We start from the raw sequence: 22,441 nt of genomic DNA, 5'->3' as shown, positions 1-22,441 counted from the left end.
TTAGGACTCCTTTTACAAAGCCGCGTTAGCGGTTTAACGCGTGTAATAGCGGGCGCTAATTTGCCGCCAGGCGGCAGTTTTTCGGCTAGCGCGGGGGTTAGTGCACGCTGAAAAGGTGTGTGCGATAAAGGCACTAACGCGGCTTCGTAAAAAGAACCCTTATTGTAGTCTTTCATTCATACATATGTTGTTACTAAAATGAAGACTGACCTAATTTTATTTTATTTTGTTTGGTCTTGCACATTCCTGATTATTTGCCAGAGGAAACATGTTAAAAGTGAAATCTCTGATTCTTCTAATCCCTAGCACATTACTCAGTTTAAAAAAAAAACAAAAAAAACTCCTCCAATGTTTTCATTTCCCCGATTTGCAACTGCTAGTCACAAATATCAGGATGCAGGCAAAGAATGAGGAAAATACACGAGAGAGCCTATAATTAGACTTCGGGAACTGAGCCTGTCATACACAGGGTAAGCGGAAGATCTGAGTAACGATTTAGTTATCTCTCTCTTTCAGGCTTGTCATTTTGGGATCAGATGAAACCTAGTTTTGTGTTGACTATGTGAAATACTTAGTAATTTTAGACATAGGAGTCTTTAGCATTATACAAGACCAAATACAGTATTAGTTAAATAGATACACTTCTCCCTCCGGATTCGCGGGGGGATAGGGGCAGAGCCGGACCGTGAATGGCGAAAAATCGTGAATATCCGGCTCTGACCCACCCCCACCTCCCTCCCGTCTTCCCGGCCTTACCTGGTGGTCTAGCAGGCTTTCGGGGCAGGAGCGATCTTCCTACGCTCCTGCCCCGTGCAGATCGCCATTAGGCAATGGCTGCTGTGAGTTCCCCAAAAATCGCGAATTTGTGAAATCGCGATTACCGAAACCGCGAATGAGGAGGGGAGAAGTGTATATAGTTTTGCGAGTTTATTAAAAAAAAAAAATTATATTTATTTTCATTTTTAATTATTTTTAAGTGTTTTCAAGATACAAACATCCAAACGTATCTTGAAACATCTAACAAACATCTAAGAAAATAAAATAGAACATTATCCTCCCCCCCCCCCCCGTATACAAAACTGTGATAGCGGTTTTTAGCACAGGCCAGCATGCATAATGCTCTGTGCTGCTCCTGACGCCCATAGAGGTCCTACGAGCATCAGGAGCAGCGCAGAGCATTCAGTGCACCGGCCCGCGCTAAAAACCGCTATCACAGTTTTGTAAAAGGGGAGGGGGGTATGTAAAGAAGTAACATAATTCAGGAAAAAACAACAACCCCCTCCCCCCAACAAACACACCATATCAAATAGAATTATCTGATTAAAGCTTTCTCAAGCCGGGGCACACTAACCCCCTCTTTTACTAAGGTGTGCTAATTCATATCATCACGTCGACGTCCACGCATGTGCAGAGGCCCTCCAGATGGGCCTTGAGACGCCAGTAGGGGGCGCCAGCAGGGAAGAAGGCCAGAGAGAAAGAGAGGCCCTGGCGCCAGCCGATTGCCTACAGCAGCGTTTCTCAACTACTCCAAGCTAAGCGCCCCCTAAGTCTAACAAATATCAACCGAGTGCCCCAACCACAGACCTCCCTAGGCCCACCCAGATCCCATCCCCTTTACTAATTGTAATGCAATTTTTTCCATTCATTTTTCAAATACACACAGGAGATATAAATTCTCAAAATTGACATATTTCAATCACTGTATTGAAAATAAAATCATTTTACCTAACGGCGATCCTCTTCAGCCTGCTGTAATTAGCTTTAAAGGTGAGACCGGGAGGCCAGGGGGAAGTCGGAGGATGCTAGAGAGAAGGGGGTAACATGTAGGCCTTCGGCGAATCAGGCAGCGCTGGCACTGTACCACGTAGGGAAGTCAGCTGCCAGGTGCCTCTCTTCCTCCTTAGTGTGACGCGGCACACTTGGAATCTCAGGAGGCCTCGGCACACAGTTTGAGATACGCTGGATTGAAATCTATAAGGGGGGGGGGGCCCTAACTACTTAGGAAAAGAACGGAAGAATCCAATAAAGAGAAACAGCTCAGCAACTTGTCCATAGGCGTTTTACTTTTTTGCTTTGGAAAGCAAATAAATTTTAGATTTCTAGATCTTGATATATTCTCTAAAGCAGTGGTCTCAAACTTACGGCCCAGGGGCCACATGCGGCCCGCCAGGTACTATTTTGAGGCCCTCTGTATGTTTATCATAATCACAAAAGTAAAATAAAATAGTTTCTTGATCATATGTCTCTTTAGCTATAAATGACAATATTATTATTAAGACTTAGCCAAAAGGAAAGATTTATAAAGAGTTTTACCTCACGCAAAATTGTCATTTCTTTAGTAACATAGAAACATAGAAATAGACGGCAGATAAGGGCCACGGCCCATCTAGTCTGCCCACCCTAATGACCCTCCCCTACCTTTGCCTAGTGAATAGAGCCCACGTGTCGATCCCATTTGGCCTTAAAATCAGGCACGCTTCTGGCCTCAATCACCTGCAGTGGAAGACTATTCCAGCGATCAACCACCCTTTCAGTGAAAAAGAATTTCCTGGTGTCACCTCGTAGTTTCCCGCCTCTGATTTTCCACGGATGCCCTCTTGTTGCCGTGGGTCCCTTGAAAAAGAAGATATCTTCTTCCGCTACGATGCGGCCCGTGAGATACTTGAACGTCTCGATCATGTCCCCCCTCTCTCTGCGCTCCTCAAGCGAGTATAGCCGCAGTTTGTCTAACCTCTCTTCGTACGGGAGATCTTTGAGTCCCGAGACCATCCGGGTGGCCAGTCTCTGAACCGACTCCAATCTCAGCACATCTTTGCGATAATGTGGTCTCCAGAATTGCAGTAAGACATTAACTATTTTTTCTGAGGCCCTCCAAGTACCTACAAATCCAAAATGTGGCTCTGCAGAGGGCTTGAGTTTGAGACCACTGCTCTAAAGCTTCCAATTTCCTATTATTCAATAAGTTATCTTTTATTATAGTTGCCTCAAAAGGTTTCAGCTGTCTCAAATTTAAATTTGGCCCTTTTTTTCTCTTGCTTTTCCTTATGTATTTTAGTGGAAAATAAACCAATTTTTAAATAATCGTGTGCTGCTGACTCCTGGCCGAATGGAGCCAATTCAGAGCCACGATGTAGAAAAAATATGTTCATGTTCTCGTATTTTACTGTCGTTTTTACCTGGTTATATTCAGGACAGCTTCACAACATTCGAAACCAAAAATCTTGGTCGGTACGTGTTCACTTCTTAGGGCTCCTTTTACTAAGCTGCGTTAGGGCTTTAATGCGTAATGTAATGTAATGTAATGTAATTTATTTCTTATATACCGCTACATCCGTTAGGTTCTAAGCGGTTTACAGAAAATATACATTAAGATTAGAAATAAGAAAGGTACTTGAAAAGTTCCCTTACTGTCCCGAAGGCTCACAATCTAACTAAAGTACCTGGAGGATAATAGAGAAGTGGAAAGTAGAGTTAGAGGAAAAATAAAAATAAAATAAACATTTTAAACAATGCGCAGAATAGCGCGCGTGCTAGACCTTAATGACAGCATTGAGCTGGCGTTAGTTTTTCCGCATAGCACGTGGTGTAGCGCGCGGTAATTTCCTGCGTGCGCTAAAAACGCTAGCGCACCTTAGTAAAAGGAGCGCCTAGTGCTTTTTTGAGGCAAAGTTTTGCTTACCTCAGGCTTGAAAAGTTTAATTTAATTGAATTAATCAGGCATTTGCATTAATCTGTATTTCAACATCACTTTAATATTTTATTATTTCATTTCATTTTATAATCTCATTTTCAGTTTTTTATTTTATTCTATATTATTGTATCAGATTTTGACAATTTATTGATAATATCATTCAAATGAAATCTGTCTCAAACTCAATTAGGTTAATTACAAAAAGATGATGAAATTTAAACTAAAATCTGAAGCGTGAAGTGAGTGAATCCTTTTTGCCTCAAAAAGCAAAGAAATGAATATGAAATTACAAACAAATTCAGAATAACTTCTTAAACAAATTCCCCCAATAGAAGCCTTTAGACCAGACATGGGCAACTCCGGTCCTCGAGGGCCGGAATCCAATCGGGTTTTCAAGATTTCCCCAATGAATATGCAGTGAGATCTATTTGCATGCACTGCTTTCAATGCATATTCATTGGTGAAATCCTGAAAACCCGACTGGATTCCGGCCCTCGAGGACCGGAGTTGCCCACCCCTGAGCTAGACACACACAAAGAGGGGAGGGATAGTCAAAAGAGATCATGCTAGGACTGAAGAGACCATCTAGGTCAGGGGTGGGCAACTCCGGTCCTCGAGGGCGGAATCCAGTTGAGTTTTCAGGATTTCCCCAATGAATCATGAGATCTATTTGCCTGCACTGCTTACAATGCATATTCATTGGTGAAATCCTGAAAACCCGACTGGATTCCGGCCCTCGAGGACCGGAGTTGCCCACCCCTGAGCTAGACACACACAAAGAGGGGAGGGATAGTCAAAAGAGATCACGCTAGGACTGAAGAGACCATCTAGGTCAGGGGTGGGCAACTCCGGTCCTCGAGGGCGGAATCCAGTTGAGTTTTCAGGATTTCCCCAATGAATTTGCATGAGATCTATTTGCCTGCACTGCTTACAATGCATATTCATTGGGGAAATCCTGAAAACCCGATTGGATTCCAGCCCTCGAAGACCGGAGTTGCCCATGCCTGCTTTAGACCCCCCCTCTGCTGCTTATTTCTTTTCTCTCTCCACCTTAGTTTCGATCTCATTCCTTTTCACTGATTCCGTTTCATTCTCTCTTCAGTTTTTTTTAACGTTTATTTTTTATGTCCTTTATTCTTTTACTCTCTTCACCAGTCTCAATGACCTCATATTTTTCTTCTCTTTTTATTTTCCACACCCCTTATCCTCTTACCTTCTTTTATTTTAAGAGGTCAATGCTCTAAGTTACATTAACAAAAGAAAAAAAGTCCCCATCGTAATCAGAGTTGGTATACAGGGAACCGAACAAGTAATCGTCCAAAATTGGCCATTAAATTATTAATTGAAATGTATAAGAATAGCCTTATTGGGTCAGACCAATGGTTCACCAAGCCCAGTAGCCCGTTCTCACGGTGGCCAATCCAGGTCCCTAGTACTTGGCCAAAACCCAAGGAGTAGCAACATTCCATATAGAATCTCAAAGAACAACAAGATTACGGAATCCCAGAGAGTACCAAGATTCTAGAACCCCAAAGAGTAGCAACGTTCCAGGCTACCGATCCAGGGCAAGCAGTGGCTTCCCCATGTCTTTCTCAATAACAGACTATGGACTTTTCCTCCAGGAACTTGTCCAAATCTTTCTTAAAACCAGCTACACTATCCGCTCTTACCCTCAGTGTATTAAGTTCCAAAATTTTATTGAAATGTTATATAATAAACATACATTCAAACAGGAGCGAATATAAATTCTGAAAAGCTTGTTTATAAACTATATCATCACAATGCAAGGGGTATTCATGAAATTTCTCAGAACTATTTTTTGGTGGAGTTATTTTTGAGAAACCAATGACTGTGTTAAAGCTCCTGGGCAGGACTTGAATTTGGAACTAATATTCCTTTGTTTCAAGTAAGTCTGGTATTAGATGGTCTTTCTTAGTTACGCCATTTGCTAAACATTGTTTTTACTCCTTTTAATTGTCCTGCCATTGGCGTTTTTTTTTAAAATTTCTTTTTTGTTTTCCCCATTATATTTTATCTATATCTCGTTTAGAAGCTGGATAAGCGACAGAATAAAATTTTAATAAAAAAACTTTCAGAGGTTTCTTTTTCTCCACTTTTTTATGGTCTTTACAAACTGTTTAGTTATTTATGGGCAGTGGACTTTTGATCATAGTTGCTGGATAAAACCACTCCATTATTGTCTGTGTTACTTTAACATAGTAACATAGTAGATGACGGCAGATAAAGACCCGAATGGTCCATCCAGTCTGCCCAACCTGATTCAATTTAAATTTTTTCTTCTTAGCTATTTCGGGGCAAGAATCCAAAGCTTTACCCGGTACTGTGCTTGGGTTCCAACTAGAGAGTTGCGCGGGGGTATTTTAGTGACTGAATCCAGGACTTTATGGTCAAGTGATTCAGTGTATATTGTGTTTGTTCTTATTCTAGAAGGCTTCAAATAATACATAATAAAGCTTCAAAAGTAATTTACAAAGCAAAGAAATGCGATCGTGTAACACCCCTTTTGAAAGACGCCCACTGGCTTCCGGTGGCACCTAGGATCGCCTTTAAAACATTATTCCAGGTATTTAAAGTTCAATCCGTCCGCTTGCCCGCTTTCATCGACAGATTTCCGACTCCTTACGCCACCTTGGCAATCTCTCCTTGCGATCATGTCCATGCGCCAAATTGTGCACGATACTAAAGTACACCCCCCCCCATGAATTCGCAGTTCGCGGGCTCAGTAATTTACGGCATTTTACGACCGCCTCTTTCCTGGTACTAAAGTCATGGTTACGCCAATCAGGGGCTGCTTTGACCTGCTCCTGATTGGTATAACCATGACTTTAGTACCAGGAAGAGCGGTTGGAAAATATGCATGGCTTCGTAAGTACAAATGAAGCCCCTGCTGGCGCCCCAGCTGCCCTCTCCTGCCTTTGATCAGCTGAAAAACCGTATTCGCGGTTTTTCTAAATTCGCAGGGGTTCCTGGAATGAAACCCCCGTGAATTTCGGGGGAGTACTGTACACGTAAAACTATTTTCTCCGTTGTTGCTCTCTCACTGTGGAACTCCCTTCCTATCAATCTGAGACAAGAACACTGCCTGTCTAAATTAAAATCAGGCCTAAAAACTTTCTTGTTCCAAGACACATTCATTATTTAAAGTATATTTTCAGCCCATGATTAACAGTCAGCAGGCCTCTTGCTGTACCCTCTGTCCCTTCAAGTTCCTTCCCTACCTTTTTGGTCTGTCCTTCCCCCTCCTAAAATTTAAATGATGCAATGGAGACAGCCCAACCTATCTGAACAACCGCCTTATACAAACCACCTCAACCAGACATAGGAAAACTCACACCCCATTCACACCCCCCCAGTCAAAGAAGTTAAATGGAAAAGACTATAGCCACCCAAGCAACTAAACTGGACAACCAAATCTCCAATCTACTGATAGCGTTCCCAGACCACAAAACATTTAGAAAAGAAATAAAGACCCTACTTTTCCAGAAGTCCCTGAAAGAGACTTAACACAGCAAAATTAATTTCTTCTTCTCACGAAACCCTCAACCCCAAAACAACCAGCTCTACTCTGTATTTTCCTTGAAAATGACCAGATATCTTTTGTAATACATCTTTGATAACTCTTTTGTAATCCGCCTTGAACCTCAAGGTAATGGCGGAACAGAAATCCCTAATGTAATGTTCTTCCTTATGTCTCCATCTTTATCCTTTAGTATGTCCATTTTATTTGTCTCCCTTTTGATTTTTAATATTACACTTCTCCCCCCGTATTCGCTGTGATAGGGGATTAACAGACCCACGAATACAGAAAAGCCACAAATAACTTTTTCATATGTTATTTGCGGTTTTCTATTAAAAACCATCACGAATAACATGGTGGGAGACCCGGCCTGTTCCTGAAGGAGAGGCAAAACACGGTGAAGAAAGTGCCGGGAATCGGCGTTTTTCTCTGTAAACGCTTGGGATCGGCGATTTATCTATGTGAGCTAAAAAACCGCGAATAATCGAAACCGCGATTGCTGAAACCGCGAATACGGAGGAAGAAGTGTATGTTATTACCTTTGAAATATTTGTACAAATGTTTTCATTTTAGGTACTTAGGAGGACGAATGCATTTCGACTCAAGGAGCATACCAGTTTTACTCCTTGGCATGTCGTCTTTAAGAACTTCTCCATCTTTATATCCAGTTATTGATTTAATTTTCTTTTCTGGTTTCAGTTTTTTGATCGGACTTTGATTACACCCTGAGGCAGCAAGTTAGTGAAACGCTGGCCATCGTCGGTGTACCGGTCAATTGAGAGATAAGTAGAAAGTTTTTCTTCTATCAAGCTTAGACAGCCCTGCTTATAGTTATTTACAATTGGGAGTATACAGAGGTTCTTGCCAGTGAGGTTACCGCCCTACCACCTCTATCCACCATTGTGGTGGTGGGAGGGCTCCTGTCTGAGGCTTTTCCTCGAGTTCAGTCTGAACTTTCTCCCTATGACTAAAGCAGCTTTGTCTATACTCTATACTTGACATTATTTGTTTTTCTCGTGAAAGTGTATTACCACAATATTGATTTTTTTCATGAATCCGAGTATTTGTGCTATGTCTTTAAGAACTTCTAACATCAGATCCTATTGTCTGACTGGAATTGTTGGGATGTCCATATCTTGTCTCTATCTCTGTTTTTTATCTTTTCTATCTTTACCATTTTTAATTATTGTTTTCTCAGGTACTTTAGTTAGATTGTGAGCCTTCGGGACAGTTAGAGAACTTCCAAGTACCTATCTTTTTTTTTTTTTTTTAATTTATAAATTTCAAAATTTTTAACAAAAGAATCCTCTTTGTTACAGTAAATCAGAGAAAATACGTACAAGAAAATTATCCATTTGCTACACAACATAATCCAGAAATTCTTAATAACATAAGTAACAAAAGTAACTGCTGCATCGGTCCTTGTTGGCATCTCATCCTGCTGTTGCTAGATTTCTAAAGGGAGATGCATTCATGTCAGATGCCAGTTAAGCAACCTTTCCAGATGTGGTCGCACCATTGCTCAATACAACGAAGGAGGTTATCCTGCCATTGTATCGAGCAATGGTGCGACCACATCTGAAATACTGTGTCCAATACTGGTCACCGTACCTTAAGAAAGGCATGGCGATACTTGAGAGGGTCCAGAGGAGAGCAACTAGGATGATAAAAGGAATGGAGAACCTTTCATATGCCGAAAGGTTAGACAAACTGGGGCTCTTTACCCTGGAAAAGCTGAGACTGAGAGGAGACATGATACAGACATATAAAATCATGAGAGGCATAGAGAGGGTGGAGAGGGACAGATTCTTCAGACTAGCAGGGACAGCAAAAACAAGAGGTCACTCGGAAAAACTGAGAGGGGACGGATTCAAAACGAATGCAAGGAAGTTTTTCTTCACTCAGAGGGTGGTGGACACCTGGAACACGCTTCCAAAGGAGGTAATAGGACAGAGTACAATACTGGGTTTCAAAAAGGGACTGAAGGGGATTGCAGGGTATAGATAGAAAGTTACTCTACAGGACAAAAGCGAAAAGTGTATGTGAGTTTTAGGGTAGGAGCACTATCAGGTCCTGGACCTGAGGGGCCGCCGCGTGAGCGGACTGCCGGGCACGATGGACCTCCGGTCTGACCCGACAGAGGCAAATCTTATGTTCTTAATTCAATGTTGTGAATAAATTTTCCTTTCTTAGGAAAATTTATTCACAACATTGAATTATTCTTACTTTTGTTACTTATGTTATTAAGAATTTCTGGATTATGTTGTGTAGCAAATGGATAATTTTCTTTCTTTCTTTTTATTTTATTGTATCTTTAATGCATCTTTATTGTAAACCGCTTTGAACCTCACGGTATAGCGGTATGTAAGAAATCAATTAAATTAAATTAAAAATGATCAAATACCATAAAGTTGAAACTTGAGCTATGTTTTATTGTAAATTGCCCAGAAGTGTAGATGGGGCAGTTCATAAATTGTCTAAATAATACTCCTTTCTCTACATCCAAAGGATGTCTATTGGCCACTTTATTTATTTATGATGTTATAGCATTTTTTTGAGTCATTAGCTTCACAGTCATTTTGCAATCTGTCGGGAGTAGATATTTGATGGATGGGTGTATACATAATAAGGAATTAAGTATGTTCAATTAGCATTTCACTTACCACTTACAAGTACACATGAATAATAATGGGTAATTACATTTTTTTAACTACTAATATGACATTAATTAGATATTACGATGGGGTGCTGAAAAGTTCTCAGCTCAACCAACCAACTTCATAAATTCTGAGCAATATTTTGCCACCATAGCTGAAAAGAGTGTGATCTTTTTTTCCGTTAAGTACCAATTTGCAGAAACAAAATTTTAATGTTTTCTCTGACATTGTATCAGATCGTTGAGTGAACCACATCCACGTCATTCTCGTCTTGGCTGGGCTGAGAACTTTTCAGCACCCCCTGGTAATGTAAAAGAGTTTCCGTCTCCTGTGATCAGAGCTGAGATTGTGATGTCATAATGCCTCATTCCACCAATGAGGGCCAACCTCATCAGTGATGTCACACTTGGCTCACTTTTATTACGTACAAGGGGGTGCTGAAAAGTTCTCAGCCCAACCAACCAGCTTCCTAAATTCTGGAGCGTTATTTTGCCACCGTAGCTGAAAAGAGGGTCATCTTATTTCGTTAAGTGCCAATTTGCAGAAACGAAATTCTGTGTTTTGACTTTGTTTCATGTCATTGATTAAACCATATCCGCGTCATTCTCTTCTTGGCTGAGCCGAGTTGTCAGCATCCCCTCATACAGATCATTTTTCACAAATATGCCTACCCTCTACTGAAACCACCTAAATGCATTGAGAAAAACAGGGGGGGGGGGGGGGGGAGATGCAAGTGATTGGACTTGGATTTGTGAGGATTACTCTGGTCCAAAGCAAGTTTTCAAGTCATGAATATATTTTAGGCCAATAGCAAGAAGTGAAAAATCTGGCCTTTTCTGATATATTCATCAAACTTTAGCAGCGATATTATTCCAATAAAATTTACCATCAATTTTTTTTTTTTTCAGAAAGCGCCACTTCTTACTCTTTCATGCAATGTCAGGCATTAAAACCCTGATTCTATAAAAGACACCTACTCCCCCCCCCCTCCCGCCTTTTATAAATTACGGAAGCAATTTTTAGTGCAGCGCAGAGCATTCAGCGTGCCAGCCAACGCTAAAAACTGTTTTTGCGGTTTTGTAAAGGGGGGAGGGGCTAAAAAAATACCTAAAGTTAGGCATCTAGATCAGTGTGCATAGCATCAAGGTGCCAAACTTAATTATTTAAAAAGCCTTAATTGGCGCTCTTAATTAAAAATTCTAATTAAAAAATAAATTGCAATTGTTGAATTGATAGACCTATTACTTTGACGTAGGCGTCTACAAGGGGCCACTGAAAAGCTCTCAACCCATCCACCAAAGTTGGGGCAGTCTCCGTTGAGGGCTATACACGTAGTCCATCCAACGATTTTCCACTTTTTCATTCCATATTTTTCCGATGGAACGAAAAAAGTGGAAAATTACTGGACTAAGTGTATAACCCTCGATGGAGACTGCCTCAACTTTGATGGTTGGGCTGAGGTATACAAGGGAGGAACAGGGGGTTTAGAGGGATGGGCAGCTATAGGTCTGCAGGTGGGGGAACAGAGGGAGAGATATTGGGTGTGGTGGTGGTGGCCATTGGGGACTGATGGAAAAGGTTTTTTTAAAAAAAATTTTCTTCATTTTTATAACTTGCATCAAAAAGTAACACCATTTTAACTTAAATACATCACTTGAAATTCTACAATTCTTCATATTGAATAGAATTTATCCCTTTCCCTCCCAACCCTTCAATATCTCATATCAGATATACCATATAATAAAGTCTTCGACACATCGGACCACAGTATCGAGCAAAGATACTGAGACAGGAACTGGCAATAGAGGACTAGAGACAAAATGGACACTTTATGGACATAAACCCAAAGAAGCAGCACAGGGAACCGAGGGGCATTTAGAGCTAAAGAGCAAAACAAGGAGGAAACAGCCGGAACCAGAGGGCTATCAAAGAACAAAGAAGCGGGCAGAGGACGGAATAGACACACCGCAGGAGGCAACACGCGAGGAGACCAGCAGGAGCAACAAATCAAGAGTAGATCCGAAAGAAAAGGTAACAAACTGGGACTTAAATTGCCTATATACAAATGCTAGAAGCCTAAGAACTAAAATGGGGGAGCTAGAAGTTATAGCCAGAAAAAAGGACATAGACATAATAGGAATCACAGAAACATGGTGGTCAGAGGACAACAAATGGGATGTAGCCCTGCCAGGGTACAAACTCTACAGGAAGGACAGGGCACACAAGAAGGGGGGAGGAATAGCACTGTATATAAAGGACTCCATTGTCTCATCCAGAATCGAAACAACAATAAGGGCGGACAGTCTGGAGTCACTATGGGTTAAGCTGACAGGAGGGGAAGGAGCTGATATCAAATTGGGACTATACTATCGCCCACCAGGACAGCCAGAAACAAACGACCTAGACCTGGAGGCCGAACTGAGACAGGTGTGCAAAACAGAAAAGGTGGTGGTTATGGGGGACTTCAACTATCCGGGAATAGACTGGGACATTGGGCACTCAAAGTGCACGCGAGAAACTAAATTCCTAGAGGCAATAAGGGACTGTTTCATGGAGCAGCTGGTCACAGAACCAACGAGAGGAGATGCCACTCTAGACCTAATCCTCAACGGGCTAGAGGGACCCGCAAAGGAAGTGGAGGTACTAGCACCGTTAGGGAACAGCGATCACAACATGATCCAATACAAATTAAACATGGGAACAACCAAGGTGAAAAGAACCACAACGACAGCACTCAACTTCAGAAAAGGAAACTACAAGGACATGAGGAAAATGGTAGGAAAAAAGCTCAGCAGCAGCTCAGGAAAGGTGAAGACCGTAAAGGAAGCCTGGACACTGCTTAAATGCACAGTGCTCGAGGCACAAGACCTGTACGTCCCAAGGTTTAGGAAAGGGTGCAAAAAAAATCGAACTAAAAACCCAGCATGGATAACATCTGCAGTTAAAAAGACGATAAGCGACAAGAAATCATCCTACAAGAAATGGAAAAAGGAACCAACAAAGGAAAACCAGGAAGAGCACAAAAGACACCAGAAAGAATGTCATCGAGAGGTCAGGAAAGCAAAGAGAGAATATGAGGAAAGACTGGCAGGAGAAGCAAGAAACTTCAAACCCTTCTTCAGGTATGTGAAAGGGAAACAACCAGCCAGAGAGGAAGTGGGACCACTGGATGACGGAGATAGGAAAGGAGCGATAAAGGAGGAAAAAGAGATAGCTGACAGGTTAAACAAATTCTTCTCGTCAGTCTTCACCAGAGAGGACACAACCAATATTCCGGAACCCGAGGAGATTATAAACGGAGAACAAGATGAAAGGCTGGTAAAACTAGAGGTGAGCAAAGAGGATGTCCTCAGGCAGATAGACAGACTAAAGAGCGACAAATCACCAGGCCCGGACGGCATCCACCCAAGGGTACTAAAAGAACTGAGAAATGAAATAGCAGAGACACTTCAACAAATATGTAACCTCTCCCTAAAAACAGGGGAGATCCCAGAGGACTGGAAAATAGCGAATGTCACGCCTATCTTTAAGAAGGGATCAAGGGGTAACCCGGGAAACTACAGGCCTGTGAGCTTGACCTCGGTTCCAGGGAAGATGATGGAAGCAATGGTAAAGGACACAATATGCGAATACATAGAAAACAATGGACAACTGAAGGCGAGCCAACATGGCTTCTGCAAGGGAAGGTCATGCCTCACGAACTTGCTGTACTTCTTTGAGGGAATAAACAGCCAGATGGATAAGGGGGAATCCATAGACATCATTTACCTTGACTTCCAAAAAGCCTTCGACAAGGTACCTCACGAACGGCTACTTAAAAAGCTGTGGTACCACGGGGTGCAAGGGGATATCTACCGATGGATCAAACACTGGTTGGCGGGCAGGAAGCAGAGGGTTGGAGTAAAAGGCCAATACTCAGACTGGCAATGGGTCACGAGCGGAGTTCCGCAGGGGTCAGTGCTGGGACCTCTACTGTTCAATATATTTATTAACGATCTGGAGGCAGGGACAAAATGTGAGGTTATCAAATTTGCTGATGACACCAAACTCTGCAGCAGGGTTAGAAACACGGAAGACTGTGAAGACCTGCAAAGGGACCTAACGAAACTGGAAGACTGGGCAAAAAAGTGGCAAATGTGATTGAGTTTGACACCCCTGCAATAGACCTTAACAAAGTGGAGAAGCTATGTCTGTGCAATACAGAACAGAACAGTGTCTGAGGGGGGAAATTAAAGTAGATTAAAAGCAATTTAGCAGATTTGGTTGGTTTTGTTGTAATAAACTCCATAATTTCTTTCAAATTTAAGTCTACAAAGTAGAACTATGACAACAGTTATGCTATATACCAGTGTTCTTCAACCGCCGGTACACGGACTGGTGCCTGTCCACAAAATAATTCTTTTATTTCCACCGGTCCAAAGGTGTAAAAAGGTTGAAGAACACTGAGCTAGAGTATAAGGTGAATAGTATAATATAAGTACACAGAATGAAATTATTTACATGCAATTAGTAGAAGGAGAATATTTTCCAAAAATGCCCCAACAAGTTTCCTAATGTATTCAATGTCCATGGCTACATGGAGTAACAGTTAAGAAGTTGATCAGTCTAAAGGAGGTTCTTTCTTCTTTAAGGCAAGTCAAAGAATGATGTACAGAACAATTTCAGCAAAGAAGTTTTCAAACCAAATGGCATTGGCAAAGGAAAGGAATGGAATGATTATTTTTAACATACATTATGCGTGAACAAATATATTAAAAAATCCCTCCCAAAAGTATGAGCAACAGAACATAAATACAACTTAAGATCTAGAATTACAATAACTACTTGATTGTCAGCAATAATAGGGTTCTAATTAGTAATGCTGCCCAATTAGCTGATTTGAATCGATTCACTTTTTAAAGAAATCGGACTTACTGATTCAGTGAGTCCTGATACCTCCGGATCTCCTAAAGCAGCAGCAATGGCCATTAGGAAGAGGCTTTGCTCAGAATAGGCCTGCCCCGCTGAGGTTTTCCCTCTGCCGTGTCACTGATGATGCAGCAGAGGGAAGCTCTGGTGGGACAGGCAAGAAGCAGCCTGTCTTCCCACTGACCACCACCACCACTTTGGGAGGCCTGTATGTCAGATCTTGCAATGGAGGGGGTCAGTTGGTGATGCAAAGGGGGATAGGCGGGAAGGAAAGCTGCTGCATAGGGGGATGGGAGGAAGGGATCGAAAGCAGCTATACAGGGGGATGGGAGAAAGGAATGGAAAGCTGTTGCACAGGGGGATAGGAGGGATAGAAAATTGCTGCACAAGGGGGGAGAGAGGAGAGAAGAATTGTTGGACTTGGGGTGGGGGAGAGGAAGGGAGAGATGCAACAAAGAGGTAGAAAGGGATGAGAGGGAGAAATCCTGTTAGAGGGGAGACATGCATGGAGAAGAGAGAGGGTGAAATGTTGGACATAGGGTGAAGGGCAGGGAGGGATGGTGCATGGGGAGAGAAAGATATATTGAACATGATAATGGAGGGGAATAGAGAGGTTTGATGCAGGGAGAAAGAGAGAGATGGTAGACAGTGGGAAAGACGCAAGGTACGGAGTGGAAATGTCTTATAAAGACTGATGAGTTCAACTTGTTCATAAGAGTCCTTTATTCATCAAAAAACTAAATGACTCGACATGTACATGTTTTGGCCAAAACGGCCTGCTTCAGGAGTCTTGCGAGTCTTGAAAATGAATTAATCAATCCTAAGAACAAAAGAATAGCCTTACTGGATCAGACCAATGGTCCATCAAACCCATTAGCTCGTTCTCACGGTGGCCAATCCAGGTCACTAGTACCTAGCCAAAACCCAAGGTGTAGCAATATTCCATGCTACCAATACAGGGCAAGCAGTGGCTTCCTCATTGTCTCTCTCAATAACAGACTATGGACTTTTTCTCCAGGAACTTATCCAAACCTTTCTTAAAACCAGCTATGCTATCCGCTCTTACATCCTCTAGCAATGCATTCTAGAGCTTAACTATTCTCTGAGTGAAAAAAATTTCCTCCTATTGGTTTTAAAAGTATTTCCGTGTAACTTCATTGAGTGTCTCCTAGTTTTTGTAATTTTTGATGGAGCGAAAAATCAATCCACTTGTACCCATTCTACTCCACTCAGGATTTTGTAGACTTCAATCATATCTCCCCTCATCCGTCTCTTTTCCAAGCTGAAGAGCCCTAACCATTTTAGTCTTTCCTCATACGAGAGGAGTTCCATCCCTTTTACCATCTTGGTCGCTCTTCTTTGAACCGTTTCTAGCGCCACTATATCTTTCTTGAGATAAGGGGACCAGAATTGAACACAATACTCCAAATGAGGTCGCACTATGGAGTGATACAGGGGCATTATGACATTTTTAGTCTTATTAACCATCCCTTTTTTAATAATTCCTAGCATCCTGTTTGCTTTTTTGGCCGCTGCCGCATATTGGGTGGAAGGTTTCATTGTATTGTCTACAATGATACCCAGATCCTTTTCTTGGGCACTAACCCCCAAGGTGGACCCTAGCATCCAGTAACTGTGATTCAGGTTATTCTTCCCAATGTGCATCACGACCCGATAAATTTAAAACAGATTTAAAAACGTTTTTATTTCGCGATGCCTTCTCATTCACTTAGAGCTATCTTCCCTAATTACCAAAAATAATCGCTTTCTTTAAAGCGCCCCCTTCCATTATGTTTTATCCTTACCCTACTATCTCCAATTTCTTCTCAAACATGTAACTTCACCCTCCCTTCCCTTTTATCCTCACCATCTAGTTCGTCTTGTGATGTTATATGTATATACACAATGCCTCTTTTTTTTAGTTTTGTATAATTTCTCTTTCTTTTAAACATATTGTTAACCAGCCAGATATTAACTTGATGGTTGGTATATCAAAATTAATAAAACTTGAAACTTGAAACTTTGTATTTGTCCACATTAAATTTCATCTTCCACTAGGACGCCCAGTCTTCCAATTTCCTAAGGTCCGCCTGCAATTTTTCACAATCCGCATGCGTTTTAACAACTTTGAATAGTTTAGTGCCATCTGCAAATTTAATCACCTCACTTGTTCCAATTTCCAGATCATTTATAAATAAGTTAAATAGCACCGGTCCCAGTACAACCCCTGCAGCACTCCAGTTTACTCTCCTCCATTGAGAAAAATGACCATTTAACCCTACTCTCTGTTTTCTATCCGATAACCAATTCCTAATCCACAACAGAACTTTGCCACCTATCCCATGACTCTTTAATTTTCTCAGGAGCCTCTCCTGAGGAATTTTATCAAAAGCTTTCTGAAAATCTAGATACACTATATCAACTGGCTCACCTTTATCCACATGTTTATTCACACCTTCAAAGAAGTCAAGCAAATTTGTGAGGCAAGATCTCCCTCAGCTGAACCCATGCTGACTCTGTTTCATTAAATCATGTTTGTCTACATGTTCTACAATATTTTTTTTTAATAATCATTTCTACCATTTTGCCCGGCATCGAAGTGAGGCTTACCAGTTTGAAATTTCCCAGATCTCCCCTGAAGCCCTTTTTAAAAATCGGCGTAACATTGGCCACCTTCCAATCTTCAGGTACTACAGATGATTTTAGTGACAGGTTACAGATCACTAACAGCAGGTCAGCAATTTCATGTTTGAGTATGGACTTATTAGGCAATGAAATGACAATGGACCTTCTTAGTAATTCCATATGCGAGGCAACCAACGGAATTACTAAAAAGGTCCAATATCATTTCATCGACTAACAAGTCCATACTTTTGAGGATTGATTAATTCATTTTCAAGACTCGTAAGACTCCTGATGCAGGCCATTTTGACTGAAACATGTACATGTCGAGTCATTGAATTTTTTGATGAATAAAGGATTTTTATGAACAAGTTGAACTCACAAGTCTTTATAGGACATTTCCACTTCGTACCTTATGTCTTTGAGTTTTGTGGATTTGGTTCTCCTGTTTTTTGTTCAAACAGTGGGAAAGAAACAGAAATGTTTTGATATGGTAGTTGAAGGGAAGGTACACAGATGGAAGATGGATGATGAGCATGGAGAAAGAAGAAAATGTCAAATGGGCAGGAGACTCTGGTGAGTAAGTTAATAGAAGAGAAAAAAAAATCAGAGCCTGGAACCATGATTTGAATAATAAATGTAAAGGCTCTTAAATCCCCACTATATCATGAAAAGTGCAATCAATATTACTAACTAACTAGAGGGGCCTCAGTTAAGGAGCCTACGCAAGTCATAGACTCTGACCGCACAAGTCTGCGTAAATTTTCAGCTCCTTTGCTCCAATCATCGGCAACCCTCTAGTCCCTATCTAAAAATTTTTTTATTACAAAAAGTTTAACAGTACTCTATAAAATCTAAATTTTTTAATTTTTTAATTTCTTTTTATCTTATTCACTTTTCGATTTAACAATGTGAATGCACTATTTCTTTAAGGTGAGACTAAAGAAATAGTGCATTCACATTGTTAAATCGAAAAGTGAATAAGATAAAAAGAAATTAAAAAATTAAAAAATTTAGATTTTATAGAGTACTGTTAAACTTTTTGTAATAAAAAAATGTTTAGATAGGGACTAGAGGGTTGCCGATGATTGGAGCAAAGGAGCTGAAAATTTACGCAGACTTGTGCGGTCAGAGTCTATGACTTGCGTAGGCTCCTTAACTGAGGCCCCTCTAGTTAGTTAGTAATATTGATTGCACTTTTCATGATAGTGGGGATTTAAGAGCCTTTACTATTATTACTTTTCCACTACGGGTTTAATATTATAGTTTATTGAATAATAAATGACCAGACAAGAAAAGGTTGAAAATTTTTTATTTTCTATTTTGTGATTACAATATGTCAGATTTGAAATGTGTATCCTGCCAGAGTTGATGTTAGACAGCGAGTGTGAGCTAGGATCTAACAGAGAGGAAAGCCTTTTTTAAATTTTATTTACACCACAGTGCTGGTGTGAGGCTGGAGAGTACAAATGGGTGGGATGGGTGAAGAGGCTACACAACAAACCCGCCAGGACATTTGAAAAAAAAAAAAAAAAATGCCCGATTTGGGCAGGTAAATCAAATTGAAAAATCAATTCAATGTGCCAAATTGAACAGAAAATTTTCCCTGAATTGGGCAGCACTATTAATTAGCAATCACCACTGATTATACATAAATCATTAATTCTATAACAGAGTACCCATGTTTATGTGCCACTTGGCTACATAAGTGTACAGAACACTCACTTTTGTGGATGTGTACCTGCTATTCGGTAAGGATGTGTGTTAATGGCAAATGGAATAGTGTAAAAATGCAAGGGGTGTGTGTTTACCAGGGCAAAGCCTAGAAGGGGCATGGGTGAGGCTGCCACTTATGTGCGTATCTTATACAGTAATTTACATGTACCATTGGTTCACTTGTGTACCCACATTTATACCAGCTCTATGGCTGGTTTAACTGCTGACTAAATGTTAGGCATGCAAATACTGTATTTTCTAGAGATTCTGTAATGGAATCTGGCTATCTAGATGCCATTAGATTAGGTTCTCACCACACAGCAATGGGGTGCCTAAAAGGAGACTTCCCAGTTAGAGAGCTGCCTTCATGCTTATGCCCCCCCTTGAATTTACATGGTATGTAAATTCCTATGTACCGTATTTTCGCGGATATAACGCGCACCCGTGTAAAACGCGCACACGGGTATAGCGCGCGGGGAACACAAATCTATGTAAAAAAAATTTAATATAGCGCGCACACGCGTATACCGCGCATGCTAAAACCTCTCCCGCCTACTCCGAACCGACATCCTCCCCCCCGCTAGCTTACCCGCGTTTTACAACTTTTTTTTTTCAATCCGATCCGGCATCCCCCTACGAACCGGCATCCTCCCCCCCCGCTCACGTCACACACCCCTCCCCCGCGATCCTACATCCCCCCCCCCAGCACCGCAAAACATGTCTTACCCGATTGGGCACCGGCACCAGCACCGATGCACAGGATGTGCCAGTGCCAGTGCCCGAAGATCCTCCCTCGTTGGTTTGGGTTGGTTTGGGCTGGGCTGAGCTGGGCGGTGCGGTGCAGGACAGATCCTCCTTCTTCCTGCGCCGGGCTGGACTAGGCTTTGAGCATTTGCGCATGCTCAAAGCCTTCTGGTCTCGCTCTCTCGAAATCTCGGAGAGAGCGAGACCAGAAGGCTTTGAGCATGCGCAAATGCTCAAAGCCTAGTCCAGCCCGGCGCAGGAAGAAGGAGGATCTCTCCTGCACCGCACCGCCCAGCTCAGCCCAGCCCAAACCAACCCAAACCAACGAGGGAGGATCTTCGGGCACTGGCACTGGCACATCCTGTGCATTGGTGCTGGTGCCGGTGCCCAATCGGGTAAGGCATGTTTTGCGGTGCTGGGGGGGGATGTAGGATCGCGGGGGAGGGGTGAGCGGGGGGGGGGAGGATACCGGTTCGTAGGAGGGATGCCGATCGGATTGAAAAAAAAAAAAGTTGTATACCGCGCTCACGCATATAACGCGCGAGGGGTATGCGCGGTACGTAAAAACGCGTATAACGCGCGCGTTATATCCGCGAAAATACGGTAATTTAGGTGTACCATTACAGAATTGCACTTAGGCGCTCTGCCGGTGCTTTCATTGCTAAATGTAATCTTAATCATATACGTGCTAATATTCCATGTACTTATGTGTGCAAGGGGCATATTAATGTGGACACTTATACAGTTCCCTTTCACATCACAGAAAACTTTTTTTTTTAAAAGAGTGTATTAAACAAAATGATCATTTTGAATAACAGGAGCACATTAATCTTGTAACTTTACTCAGGATATGCTCAATTCTACACATGCAAAGCCTTTACTAAGGTGCTCACAGAAGTGGACATGTATGTGATGGAATTTGCAGTGTAGGCAGCCATTTTACAAGTATATATTAGAAAAATAAATGGCAAAGTTCTGGCAGCTTCCACACAGAGGCGCCCCATTTTACAAACCTATATGTGCAAGTCCCACGAAGTAAGTATGAAGTTGCAGTTTTATCTTGGCTTCATTTTAGAGGTGGAAATAAGATATTAAAATGGAGGAATAGCCTAATAATTAGTGGGAAACCGGGGGCGGGGATGGAGGAACTGTGTTTATTCCCACTATGCTTTCCTACAATCCAGGATAAGTCACTTAATTTTCCACTGCTCCATGTACCAAACTTAGATTGTCAGTCCACTAGAAACACAGAGAAAATATCTGTAAGTAATATGTAAACTTATTTGGTTATACCAAGAATCTAATAAACATAAACATATTTATTTATTTAGATTTCTATCCTGGAAGTTCAGAACGGATTACAAAAAAGACATTCACAGTAAATTAAGGTCATGACTGGTCATAAAACATGGAGTACTTAGGAGGAATGATATAAAGAGGAGTCTGTCTGCTGGTGACCACTTAGCTGAAGAGGAGAGTCTTTACTACTCTTCGGAATGTCATCAGTGAGTTCTGTGATCTTATCTGGAATTAAGGAGAATTACGATATATGTACTTGAATATAAACTGAGATTTTGGGGCCCAAAAATGGGGGTCTCAGTTTGGTGAGCACCCACCAGTCCCCCTCCCGGACCTGTTGCAGGCCCTGTGCAGAGTCACTATCTGAATGGCTGCCACGAGTTCTTGCAGCAACTGCAAGACCACAAGAACTCACGGCAGCCATTCAGATAGCAGCTCTGCATGGGGCAGGAGTGTAGGAAGATCGCTCCTGCCTCAGTTCACTGCTTGACCACCAGGGATTTTAAGGTATCGTGGGAGGGATCTCTCCTGTCCCAGTCCACTGCTGACCACCAGGTCTTATAGAAGGCCCGGTGGAGGCCAACAAGGCATCGGGAGGGAGGGGGTAAGGGTACAGAGCTTGGCAGGAGGAAGAGGGGACAGGGTGTAGAGCTGGGCAGGGAGAGAGGGGGGACAGGGTGCAGAGCCTGGCAAGGCACTTGAATATAAACCCCTTGGTTTATATTCAAGTCAACCTTTGTTCCTCCTTTTTGGGGGAAAACAGGTTACCTCAGTTTATAAATGGTGCTCCTCATGTAAAGCTCTTGTCAAAATGAGCATTTGTTAATGGAGCAGCCTAATGGTTAATGCAGCCGGCTTTGATCCCAGTGATCTTGGCTAAATTCTCAATGCAACTCCTTATGATCTTGGTCAAGTCACCATTGCACTAAGTATAAAACTTAGATTGTGAGTCAACTAGAGACAAAAAAAAGTACCTGCATAGTATATAGTGCTGTGTATGTCTAGTAGCACTATAGAAATGATTAGTAATAATACATTTATTTTTATTTTACTTATTTATTTTTTGCTGTGTGACCTTTAACAGACAGGGCAGGTCAAGGTGGTGCACAGTCTACCAAACAAAAAAATTAAAATGCAAAGGAACAAATAATAGTTGATAGTAAAATAACTCATAACAACACACCAAGACACAGAGTCCAACAGACAAAATAGGATCCAGTGGATGACAACCCTGAAGACCTACCAAATCGTTCTGAGTAAGCTTGG

General features: G+C 41.8%; 2 protein-coding genes across 3 annotated transcripts in view; both read right to left on the bottom strand.

Moving 5' to 3' along the window:
• Nucleotides 1-22,441, bottom strand: part of LOC117368871 (protein-glutamine gamma-glutamyltransferase 5-like) — a 143,629-nt gene that overhangs the window by 116,562 nt on the left and 4,626 nt on the right. The window lies entirely within an intron of this gene.
• CXCL16 (C-X-C motif chemokine ligand 16) overlaps nt 20,698-22,441 on the bottom strand; it is a 79,673-nt gene continuing 77,929 nt past the window's right edge. Inside the window, exon 8 of one of the 2 annotated variants that reach the window (XM_033962778.1) lies at nt 20,698-21,115. The gene's annotated coding sequence lies outside the window, so the exon portion shown is untranslated. Of the gene's footprint in view, nt 21,116-21,235; nt 21,401-22,441 lie in introns of those variants that run through there. The other variant, XM_033962779.1, reaches the window with a different exon arrangement.

The sequence above is a fragment of the Geotrypetes seraphini genome, chromosome 11 (assembly GCF_902459505.1).
Source record: "Geotrypetes seraphini chromosome 11, aGeoSer1.1, whole genome shotgun sequence".
NCBI classification, from domain to species: Eukaryota; Metazoa; Chordata; class Amphibia; order Gymnophiona; family Dermophiidae; genus Geotrypetes; species Geotrypetes seraphini.
This window is presented reverse-complemented; position numbering and strand designations above follow the sequence as displayed.